Source organism: Eurosta solidaginis, chromosome 4 (assembly GCF_040869045.1).
Source record: "Eurosta solidaginis isolate ZX-2024a chromosome 4, ASM4086904v1, whole genome shotgun sequence".
Lineage (NCBI taxonomy): Eukaryota > Metazoa > Arthropoda > Insecta > Diptera > Tephritidae > Eurosta > Eurosta solidaginis.
The window spans coordinates 75,191,533-75,204,433 of record NC_090322.1 but is presented as its reverse complement, the minus strand read 5'-3'; the positions used below and the strand labels follow the sequence as shown (position 1 = coordinate 75,204,433).

General features: G+C 44.0%; 1 protein-coding gene across 7 annotated transcripts in view; it reads right to left on the bottom strand.

Moving 5' to 3' along the window:
- The window catches only part of dtn (transmembrane protein 132C dtn), a 597,671-nt gene that overhangs the window by 138,874 nt on the left and 445,896 nt on the right, over positions 1-12,901 (bottom strand). The window lies entirely within an intron of this gene.

The following is a 12,901-nucleotide window of genomic DNA, read 5'->3' as shown; positions in this document are numbered from 1 at the left end:
TTTAAGTACTGGATTCACCGGGCAATTCCTGGCATAAAGGTCCGACGCCTGTTTATGGAGTTCACCAAGGACCTGCTTGTGTTTTTTCGCTTCATACGGCTGGGTTCTCAGGTGCCGTATTTCCTCAAAATGCTTACGGAGATGACTCCTTAAGCCCCTAGGCGGTGCTGGTTCATCAATCAGATGGCTGTTGGGATGCCCAGGTTTGTGGGTATTCAACAGGAACTGTTTGGTCAGCATTTCATTTCTCTCCCTGATGGGGAGTATTCTCGCCTCATTATGCAGATGGTGTTCTGGCGACATAAGAAGACAGCCCGTGGCAATTCTGAGAGCAGTATTTTGGCAGGCCTGTAGTTTCTGCCAGTGGGTAATTTTTAGGCTTAGCGACCATATGGGTGACGCGTAGCACGTAATCGGCTGGCTAATTGCTTTGTATGTAGTCATGAGCGTTTCTTTATCTTTTCCCCAGGTACTGCCAGCGAGGGATTTGAGGATTTTGTTACGGCTCTGAATTCTCGGAAAAATTGCGGCTGCGTGCTCACCAAAATGTAGATCCTGATCAAACGTCACACCCAAGATTTTGGGATGTAGGAGAGTCGGTAGCGTAGTGCCATCGACATGGATGTTCAAGATGGTCGATATTTGGGACGCCCATGTTGTAAATAAGGTCGCGGAAGATTTAGTCGGTGATAATGCCAGGTTTCGCGAGGCGAAAAAACTGGAGAGATCAGGGAGGTAGCCGTTTATTTTATCGCATAGCGCATCGATCTTTGGGCCTGGGCCTGTGGCCATTATTGTGCAGTCATCGGCGTAGGAAACGATTGTGACTCCTTCCGGTGGTGAAGGTAGCTTAGATATATAGAAATTAAACAAAAGTGGGGATAGGACACCACCCTGTGGCACCCCTTGTTTAATTCTCCTTGGTTTTGATGTTTCGTTTCTAAATTGCACCGATGCCTGCCGACCACCCATATCATTTGCGGTCCACCTTTTAAGACATGGGGGAAGGGTAGACCTTTCCAGGTCTTGCAGTAACGAGCCATGGTTGACCGTATCAAAAGCTTTTGATAGGTCTAGCGCTACGAGTACTGTTCTATGGCGGGGGTATTGATTTAAACCGCAATTTATCTGGGTGCTAATGGCATTTAGCGCGGCGGTAGTGCTATGGAGTTTTCTGAAGCCATGCTGATGAGGGGCTAGTTGCAAATTTGCTTGGAAATAAGGGAGCAAAATGGCTTCAAGCGTCTTTGCCACTGGCGATAGGAGAGATATCGGACGATACGACTCACCTATGTTAGCTGGTTTCCCAGGCTTTAGTAGCGGGACCACCTTGGCCATTTTCCATTTCTCGGGTATTACAAAGGTGGAAAGAGACAGGTTGAAGACATGCGCTAAATATATGAAACCCTCTTCTCCTAGGCTTTTAAGCATCGGCATGGCTATGCCGTCTGGGCCCACTGCTTTGGATGGTTTAGCGCGACCAATGGCGTCCTCAACCTCTTTAGCGGTGATGGTGATTGGTGACGCGCTGAATTTGTGTTTATGTGCGTGTCTATTGGCTCTCCGTCTGTCTTTGTCGACAATAGGATGCATTATATATTTTCGGCAGAAAGCGCTCGCGCATTTTTTCGCATCCGACAGCACTTTGTCGCCAAAGGCGATGGAAACTTTGTCTTTGTGGTTAGTCGGATTCGATAGGGACTTTACGGTGGACCAAAATTTACCCACACCGGTAGAGAGGTTACAACCTCTTAGGTGCTCCTCCCATTTCGCCCGCTTGTGTTCGTCCACAAGCAATCTGATGCGTTGGTTTATATCCGTTATTTGGGGGTCGCCTGGATCAAGCTGTCTTATAAGATCACGTTCTCTCGCTAAGTTTACGGCCTCCGCGGGAAGTGGGGCCGGATTTCGGGAATTCTCCCCTTGGCGGGCATCAGTTGGGATAGGGAGGGCAGCAAAGCGGTTGTCTGTAAAGGATATCTATTCGTAACACTTTCCTTTTTTAAAGTTAATGAAAGTGCGTTTTTCTGCGACGATGAAGTCGGCGGGACGCTCGAGCGAAATAAGTATAGGCAGGTGGTCGGATGCCAATCTTACCATCGGCTGCCAGTTGACGCAGTTTACGAGTTCTGCGCTCACGATTGAGATATCTGGCGAGCTGTGACAGCTTCCTACCATACGTGTGGGGGCGTGTTGTTGTTGTTGTTGTACGCAGTGTGGGGGCGTCTCCGTTTATTGTGCAGAACGTCGTTTCTTCTATTTGATCCGCCAACATCTCACCCCTACTGTCCGCCCGCAAGTTTGAATGCCAAGATAATGCGATTGTTGCCAGTGAGTAAGGCCCTGATATTAGGGTGGTATCCACTGGGGCAACAGGTGGCAGGAGGGATGTAGATGTTGATTATTTCTAGGTTTGCATCGCCTGACCGGACAGATAGGCCTTGACGTTCTAAGACATTGTCCCTGCGGTCGATGCCAGGATCAAACTGCAGAATTCTGAAGTGCATAAGGGGAGACGCCGCCACTCTGGGGGTAAGTGACGGGTGACTACGCCTGGGTTGTGGAAGGCCAGGACGCAATTGCTGTTGTGGCCCTGGGACTGGGCGTCCTTGGGCAAGCATTGGGGTACCCGCATGATTTGGGTTTGCGACCTGGCAACATGGCGCGATGAAACCCGTCGGGGGGTTGCCGTCGCGGAGACCAGAACATCTAGGAAAGTGGCACCACCCAAGGCAGAAGCTACATTGGGCGGATGTCGCTAACCTATATATACTGTGCTGGCAGGCGGTGTAAACGGAGGTAGGGACTAAGAGTCTGTTTCCCTGACCTGCACGATTGCTGCCGGAAAAGAGGGGGAAGAAGACGGGGGCAGGGGCTGATGCTCAGCATTGCTACCAACTCTACTACGAAGGTAGTGGTATCAGCTGTTTGAGTTGTTGGCGCCGTGGGGCGCGAGCAGCAGCGGGTACTTGTTGTGGCTCGCTGAGCAGCGGGGCTGCTGGAAGGTAGTGGGGGGCGCTTAGGCGTAGACTACGGGACGCCCTTGGGCGTGAACAGCAAGGAGCCACAAAAGATTTATAAAAGTTACGTGGACGTCGGGTTTTGGGATCAAGCCCAGAAAAACCTGTCCGATGCAACCATCCCTTGCACGAGACACACTGAACAGAGTATGACCATCCTAAAAATATTCTTTTCCGGCAGATGCAGCAAAACCATTTCTCAGGACCGGGGTCAGGAGACGGACCCGGATTGGATTCGATGCCTTCCCGGAGTAAGAGAGTATGGAGCAGTCCTGCTGCAAGGAGGTGCTGGGAGGATGACAATTTGTGGGAGGGACGCAACAAATTAAATGGGGTCACACTGAAATGACAGTCCTTGGTCGGGAAAAATCCCGAGTCGCTCCGGTACATAGAACCGAATGCCTTGGGAAGAGTTATCTCACTCATGCTTGCCTATAATGTAATAAACTTTAGTACGAATTACTCTGATTTATCTAATTTGTTCATTCCACATATTCCACTGCGTGATCTTCGGCATAATAGATTATGTATCGAAATAACTCATAAAACGAATAATGCTATGAATGAACCTATAACTAGGACTCTACATCTAGCAAATCGATTGATCGAAATAACACTATTATTAATTTTAATAAATATGTAAGTTTAAGCGTGAATTGTTTTCTATTTTTAACTAGTCTGTAAGAAAGCATGTAGTTATCGACATGTAAGAATTGAAAGAATTGACCATAATCTACGGTCAGAGCAAAGCAATTATCAAACACCAAAGGCATGTCTCAATTGGGTGAATACAATTTCAAGGGGTTGTGTTCGCAACCTTCTCAAGGGGTTGCCACCGCAATATATAGCTTCTCCAACCCAATTGTTAACCTCACCTAACTGTGGCGAATCCTGTTTCATTGACAGCCAAGGCTCTGGCGACCCCAAGTTCCTCATGGAACTAGGGGGTTGGGGAGGGCGGGATCGCCTAGAAGGTTTAATGTGGTCATATAAATCGTTCCCGAGATGGTCGGGCTAGTACCTTAATAGTGCTTTGTTACCGGAACGTACCGGATCTATATCCGGCAAAGGACCATCAACATCGACAACACTCCCCAAAGCCTTCGGGTAGTATCTTTATCGTTAATACAACAACAACAAAGCATGCGCGCACACAGAAATGACTAGTAATTCAGATTGATATTATTGACAGGTTGACTTAGCACATTTTTTTTAACAGCTGACGACTTAGCACATTTACACATCATTGTCCACAGCACGTAAAAATGAAGAATGAAAATACTTTTTTTTGTGATCGATGTATTTTGAATTCATGTTTAAAACTGCATTAAAAAACAATTTTTAAAAAAAAGTTACTTAACACATTTTCAGATTAACTAACGACATGTATCTAAATGTTATTTTGCAACGATGAATTTTATAACATCAAAAATTTTCATTCTTTGAAATTTGTTAAAACAAAAAGATTTGAAAAGGCTTTAAATAAACTATACCGATATGCATTTAAAAAATTTTAATTGTAACCTACAGGGATGTTCACCCGAAATTTCACACCAAATATTAAAATTTAGTATGAGAATTTATTAAAAATTTGATGGTTCATTAGTTTATTTAGTTCATTATCTTTCTGTTGTTCATTTTGTAAAACTTTAAATTTAGCTCTGAATTTTTTATTGAATCAACTTCAAAAGCTCGTGACAATATTTCAGCTACATTATCTTTTCCTTTTATATACTGTATATCATTGTCTTAATTTTAATAACTTTCATTTTAATAAAGATTTCATGATGAAATTTGGTATAAAACTTGGGGGTATAAATAGGCTTTGCAACGCCTAATTAAGCAGCTCAGACCTAAAAAAAGCTAGAACGGTTGTAGCTATAGTAATGTAATTTGAAAGGAGAACCGTGCTAAGCAAAATTAGTTCCACTTACTGTATAATAATAGCGCATAAAGCTCAGTAGTAAATCTATCTCGGTACTTATCGTTGCCAACACGTAGAGGTCCATACAGCTTTCATGAATCTGTTATCTCGAATACCACAAGAGCCTCATCTTATGGTGTCAATTACTTGTATATCTTGATTTTTGATAGCGGAGAAGTTCTTTAACATTTCGAAATTATGTCAGGCAACATTAACGTGGCTGTTAAGAATCACATTTCAAGCCTTATCTCAGAAAGCGTAGCTAATTGAAAAGGCTGAACCCAACCGTAAATAACTTCATTCGGCCACATTTTCATCATACTCAAAGTCTTTGAGAGCATCTACCATCTTTGTCGAAATAACTTTTAAAAAAGCCCGAAAACGAGCTTTTTATAAACCGGTATACCTTAAATTATGCATGAGAGTTTGATGGCTTTCCTGGATACGTGACCTTAGTACACTCCGGTGGAAGCCTCCACAGCATTGGGATAAAAAGGTTATTAAAACTTTGGTTTTCGTGCCATTCAATAAGTGTCTGCTATTTCTAAGAAGAGGTTGCTGACGTGGTTTGTTGGGGACGGACAAAGTAGTCTTTACCTTAATGGTGGAATAAAAGCTATAAAGCAATAAAATATAAAATTATCTATTTTAAATTCTATTAAAATTACAACTTTTCATTCCAATGAATAAACATACACTTACGGTAAAAAAAGCCGAGGGAAATTGTTTCCCTGTTACGGCGTTTCTAAAGTCCCTACAACTGCGTAACGAAACTTTTTAATTATTGTGGTTAATATCGATAATTCCCTAACTCATTATGTGGTATCTTAAGGCGAGAAAGTCCCTAGAAGTTTTCTTAAAATCAACTATGTATATTTCATATAAGTAATAGTTTTATCCTAAAGGTAGTATAAAATAGGGATTCACAGCTGCTTCAGATTACCGTGCTTGATTAGACCCCAATTCTTGGTGAGATGCCGTCTTGATTCTTAACTTGTAGGAGTTTACAATGGTATTTTGTTTACATTATTTTTTTAAACAGCATTACATGTTATACGACAGTTATATATATTTTGTATCTTTTAAAGAGAAGTGGTTAAATTATTATTTCACCATATCTCCCTAAGACGGTTCTTAAAACTTTCAATTAGTTTCTGTTGTGCTCAATTTTCATAGAATAGCGTGGTTTATTACTATATTTTTAAACATGACACAAATAAGGATTTTAAAATTTAATAAAAACAAAGACATTTTGCAAAGAGAATGCAGTTTCGGTGTAATTCGCGGATGGTTTCATTAATAAAAGACCCCACTCATTGCAAACAAGTCCGGCACATAGTCCAGAGACAGTGGGATTCAAGGGGTTGTGTAGCGCAACCCTCCAAGGGGTTGCCAGCGCAATATATAGCTTCTCCAACCCAATTGTTAACCTCACCTACCCGCGGTGAATCCTGTTTCATTAACAGACGGGGCTCTGGCGACCCCAAGCTCCTTATGGAACTAGGGGGTGTGGAGGGAGGGTTGGCCTTGAAGGTTTAATGTGGCCATATAAATCGTTCCCGAGATTGTCGGGCTAGTACCTTAATGGTGCTTTGTTACCGGAACGTGCCGGATCTATATCCGCCAAAGGACCATCAACATCGATAACACTCCCCAAAGCCTTCGGGGAGTGTCTCTATCGTTAATACAACAACAACAGTGGAAACAAGTGTTAGCGATGCGAATTGTGGGCTGAAAAAATTGGCTAAAAACTTGCTTTCTATCTAGTCAGACCATACAACAATGCGTTTCGCGAACACCGAGTAACAGCCGTGGTTATTTGCCTTCCAGAATTGCTCCGAAGAGTAAAATAATCCGAACAAGAAAGACAATCTGGGACATGAAAGAACCAAATGGACTTGATGATATTGATAAGCCACTCAAATTATATGTCCTTGAAGGCGAGCTTTTTGTTTTCTCAGAAAAATGGGTAGATGATGAATTTTTTATAATATTTGCAGATTTTATTTTCCCCCAATAACCGAATTTCGTAAGAAAGCAATGCAGAATTTTGAAAAGCAGAATTATGAAAAGTAAGAGTTAATATAAGCACAATAAAAAAACCAGAATTTTGCTCGAGCAGCATTTTTGAAATTTGCAGAATTTTGGGAAGTCAAATTTTGTAATGCAGAATAATGACATACTCGCAAAAAAATTCACTAAACTATTTGGCCGTCTTATGATCAAAAAGCCTGGAAAAAACCCATGACTCAACGATTAATCCATGAAAACATGATCGGTGTCAGCCATAGCTTCAGAGCCCGCAGAGCTAGAGATATACGTCGCCGATTTTTGTCCGCGCGGCGTCGACGGCGGCGGTGTTTGGCGCGTTACTATATTTTCTACGCATTTAAAACTCACTATGCCGCTTATTGTTCATGTCGAAAATTGGTCCGATATGATCGAAAGGGAGATCAACGGATGCATCTAATTTCGAAAATTAACTCTTTCTAACTGTTCAAAAGTTATTTAAAAAACAGACGGTTTCAATGAATGCTCAAGATACCAACGGATTTTGCATAACCGATTTCACCAAGTTTTTAAAACAAAAAACTTGAAGATAAGTTATATAATGAATTCAAATACTCACTTTGCATAAATTTATAAAGATAATTCAAATAAAATGACCAAGTCGAGCATGTCTTCAACTTTTTCCCTAGTTATTAAAAAAGCAAGTTTTTCGAAAAAAGGTCGCGGTTTCTTCAAAAATTGAATACCCCGATTGGGAGGTATCTATTGGAGTGGCCATACAAATAAGCGCAGTTTCGGCGTCGTATTCGTGGTGGGAGAGACTTTGTCGCCAAGTATTGACGTATCGCCGCGATCCGAATAAAAGCAAACATTTTTTTATATATCATTCATCTGCGCCCATGCAGCGACAGAGGAGAAGGACGATGAGGTGAAAGACGCTTTCTATGAACGTTTAGAACGCACATACGAGCGCTGCCCCATGATATAAATGTCGTGCTTGGCGAGTTTAACGCCAGGGTGGGAAAAAAAGTTTTTGGCCCACAGTCGGAAAGTTCAGCCAAATACAAGAAAATCTAGACGTCGAAAGGCTGCAATCGCAACAGACTGCCGACTCTCACACCAGATCTCTGAGAGCACAACTCAACCTGACGAAACACAAGAGCAGTAGGAGCATATCTCAAAAGCACTTCGTACTGCCGCCGAGGAAAAAGTTGGTTACAGGCGACCACGGAAAAACGACTGGTACGGTGAAGAATGTCGTTTTGCAACCGAAAGAAAAGACGCTGCCTACAGGGCTACGTTAAAAGAGAAGGCAACAAGAGAAGTGTGTGAACGCTATCGCGAGTTGAAAATGAAAGCGAGGCGCCTTTTCAGCAGAAAACAGCAGAGACAGAAAGGCGTGAGTGCAAGGAACTTGAGCTGCTAGCCACCAGGAATAACGCCCGAAAATTTTTACCTTGCTGTCATCGAGCAAAGAGTCAGCGCATATGTGCCTTGTCAACCACGGTACTGTTGGCAGCCATAATTTCGAAATAGTAAAAGACTTCGTTTATTTGGGAACCAGCATTAACATTAACAACAACACCAGCTCTGAAATCCAGCGAAGAACCACTCTTGCCAATAAATGCTACTTTGGACTTGGTAGACAATTGAAAAGTAAAGTCATCTCTCTGCAAAAGAAAATCCTGCTCGTCAAGTCACATATCGTACCGAGTGTCCTTGATGGGGATGTCTAGCCTTGCACACACTGGCGTCATCCCATAACGCCGACTCGTGGGTACTTTCACCCTTCCCCCATATTGGGGCGGAGCCTCCTCGCGGTAACACCTGGTAACTCTTCGGAGGCGAATGCGAGCAGTGACCCTTTTCTCCTCCCTATAACCAGATTTTCTTTCTTCACCAAGCTCCCATCTGTACCCCCTTTCCTCACTCAGGGCCAAGTTTCCTATAAACAGGGGCTATTCTTAGCTCAATACCGGCCATACGTGGCGAAGAGTCACACCTATTTGCTTTGTTAACAAATATGGCGGATCTAGAGGACAGCTCGATAAAACCCGTAATTCCGACTGTCATCCGAACCGTGCTCATAGGATGAATGGCACTACGTTAGTGTGTCTTATAACGGTGGCCTCCAGATACCTGATGCCATCTGGTTGTAACTAGTCTTTCTGGGATATTGGGGGCTATGCCCCAGCTGAACTACCTTCCCCCATACTCGTGGGTATTCATTTATGGATATCAATAAACCAGGTCGTTTGCGACCTTTCGGTGCAAGCCGAATCAGCTGTCGCCACAGACAGGCCGAGGCCGAATTGTCCCCTGAATGACGTGGAGATGGCAGATATGGATACTCTACAGAATGCAAATCCGGTACTCACAATCTACAATCTCGCCAGAGGATGAACCGAGGATTGTTGCCTCTCCGGCGAAAAGTGATCAGCCTGGCCGAACTGTAGAGCGTAATCGGCTAAGTGGTGCCACTCGTAAGCGCCTTAAGCGACTTCTGGCTAGAGGGAACAAGAAAGGACGAGGACGAACGGCTGAGGAAGCCATTATGTCGCGTAACAATAAGGCAAGGAAGGTGGCTACACGTGGCCGCAATGACCGCAACTAGTGTCTCCGCTCGCAATTAAAGCCCAAAAGCCAAGACGTCTGAAATGTCTTCTGGTGAAGCTTCACCACACCAAGACAGCTTCAGACGCCCTACTTAAAAAATTTGCCGAGGAAGGTCTGATATATGATAACGATTTAACGACCAGAACCTATGATATCAGATGGGATCGCTTCCCAAGGCAGCCGGTTCTATGTACTCCCCCCCCCCCCCCCCCCCCTTTCGGCACTAGATTTCAAGTAGGTCGGAGTAGGAAACATACTCTTAGTCCCTACCATTATTCCACCGTTTGCCAGCACAGAATATATATGTTTGCGACATCTGCCCAATACAGCTCCTGCCTTGGACGGTGCCACTTTCCTAGATGTTATGGTCTCAGCGACGGCAACCCCCCGACGGGTTTCATCGCGCCATGCTGCCAGGCCGCAAACCCAACTACACCGGGTACCCCAATGATTACCCAGGGACGTCCAGTCCCAGGCCCTCAACAGCAATTGTGTCCTGGCCTCCCTCAACTCAGGCGTTGTCAACCGTCCCTTAGCCCCAGAGTGACGACGTCTCCCCTGCACTTCAGAATTCTGCAGTTAAACTGTAATGGGTTAACTGGGAAGATTACGGAGATAGTTGATTTCATGAAGTGGCATAAGATCCGCATTGCTGCGGTCCAAGAGACCAAACTCACAGCAAGATCTGCTCTGTAGACCTGCTCTGGGTATAAAGAAAATATCGTAAGAGCGGAAATGAAGGCGGTCTCGCGTTTATCACCCACCACTCAGTGCGGCATCGGCCGCAGGGATAGTGTCCTGGAACGTCAAGGCATATCTGTCCGGTCAGGCGATGTGAACTTAGAAATCATCAACATCTACATCCCTCCTGTAACCTGTTGCTCCAGTGCATACCGCCCTGACATCAGCGCACTACTGACTGGCGAAAATCGCATTATCATAGGCGATTTCAATGCCAACCACAATCTATCGCATTCTAACCTACAGGCGGACAGCAGGGGTGAGATGTTGGCGGACCAAATAGAGGAAACGGCGTTCTGCACAATAAACGAAGACGCCCCCACTCGTATGGTAGGAAACTGTCACAGTTCGCCAGATCTATCCATCGTGAGCGCAAGACTAGTAAACTGCGTCAACTGACAGCCGATGGCAAGCATCTGACCACCTGCCCATACTCCTTTCGCTCGACCGATCTGTCGACTTCATTACCACTGAGAACCGCACTTTCATCAACTTTAAGAAAGGAAAGTGGGATGATTACAAATCTTATAATGGCAATCGCTTTGCTGCCCTCCCTATCCCGACTGATGCCCGCCAAGGGGAGCGTGCATTCCGCAAGGTCATCGAATCCGCCTTCCCGCCGGAAGAATTCTGTAAATTCGGCTGTGGGGTCTATAATTTTACTTTACTTGTTTCAACTTTGTTAAAATTAGAAAATATAGATTTAAGATATTTTTTTTTTATTTTATTTATAGATTTAAGATATTTTTGAATTATTACATCAGAAAAAAATTTTTTGATTACTTGGTAATGAAATTTCATTTTTAATATATTGAAATAAAAAAATTAAAAGATTTAAAAATAAAATTCATATAAAATACATATATACCCATATATGCAATACTTCTATATTGCTAATAGAAAATGCTCGCAATGTCTTTTGAATTCGAAATCAAAACAAGACAGCCTATAAAATTTTTGTGATTGTAGCAGCATAAGTGTGACAAGAAAAAATTTAAATTTAAGTATATTCGATTATTGAATACAAAAACAAAAACATTTAAACAGCAATATATCGGCACTCTGATGTTTGGGAATGTACCTAGCCTTTTGCAGCAATATAGGAGTATTACATATATGTATATACCTACACGGCAGACATTTTCCGGCAGAGGCCGAATTTAGCGAGAGAACGTGACGTTATAAGAGAGCACGACCCCAGCGGCCCTCAATTAAGGGATATAAACCAACGAATCAGATTGCTTGTGGATGAACACAAGCGGGCGAAATGGTAGCAGCATTAAAGAAGTGTAACCTCTCTGCCGGTATGGGTAAGCTTTGGTCCACCGTAAAGTCCCTATCAAATCCGACTAAGCACAATGACAAAATCTTCATCGCCTTGGGCGATAAGGTGCTGTCGGATGCGAAAAAATGCGCGAGCGTTTTTTGCCGACAATATATACGGTTGACAAAGTTACACGGCGGGCCAACAGACGCGCACATAAACATAAATACAGCGCGTCGCCATTTACCGCCAAAGAGGTTGAGCATGCCATCGTTCATGCTAAACTATCTAAAGCAGTGGGCCCAGACGGCATAGCCATGCCGAAGCTTAAGGACCTAGGAAAAGAGGAATTTAATTATCTAGCGCATGTCTTGAATTTGTCCTTATCCACCTTCGTCATCCCCGGAAAATGGAAAATGAGGGGTGGTTGCGCTATTAAAGCCTGGGAAACCAGTTAACATAGGAGAATCTTATCGTCCGATATCTCTCCTATCGCCAGTAGCCAAGACACTTGAAGCCATTCTGCTTCCCTATTTTAATACAAATTTGCAACTTGGCAAGCATCAGCATGGCTTCCGAAATTACATAGCACTACCACCGCGCTGAACGCCATTAGCACTCAGATAAATTGCGGATTAAATCAAAACCCCCACCACAGGACAGTACTCGTTGCGTTAGACCTGTCAAAACCTTTTGATACGGTCAACTCCGGCACGTTACTGCAAGACCTGGAAGGGTCTCTCCTTCCCCCAAGTCTAAAAAGGTGGACCGCAAATTATCTGTCTGGTCGGCAAGCATCGGTGCAATTCAGGAACGTAACATCCAAACCAGGAAGAATTAAACAAGGGTTGCCACGGCGTGGTGTCCTATCCCCACTTCTGTTTAACTTCTACATATCAAATCTACCTTCACAACCAGAAGGAGTCACTATCGTTTCCTACGCCGATGACTGCGCAATAATGGCCACAGGCCTAGGCCCACAGATCGCTGAGCTTTGTAACAAAATAAACAGCTATCTCCCTGATCTCTCCAGTTTCCTCGCCTCGCGAAACCTGACATTGTCATCGACCAAATCATCGGCGAGCTTATTTGCAACATGGACGCGCCAAATGTCGACCATATTGAACATCCACGTCAATGTCATCACGCTACCTGTCTTACACCCTCCTGGGTGCGACGCTCGCTCATTATGTACATTTTGGAGAGCATGCAGCCACAATTGTGCCGGAAATCCAGAGCCGTAATAAAATCCTCAAATCTCTCGCCGGCAGCACTTGGGGTAAAGATAAAGAAACACTCATCACCACTTACAAAGCATTTGGCCGG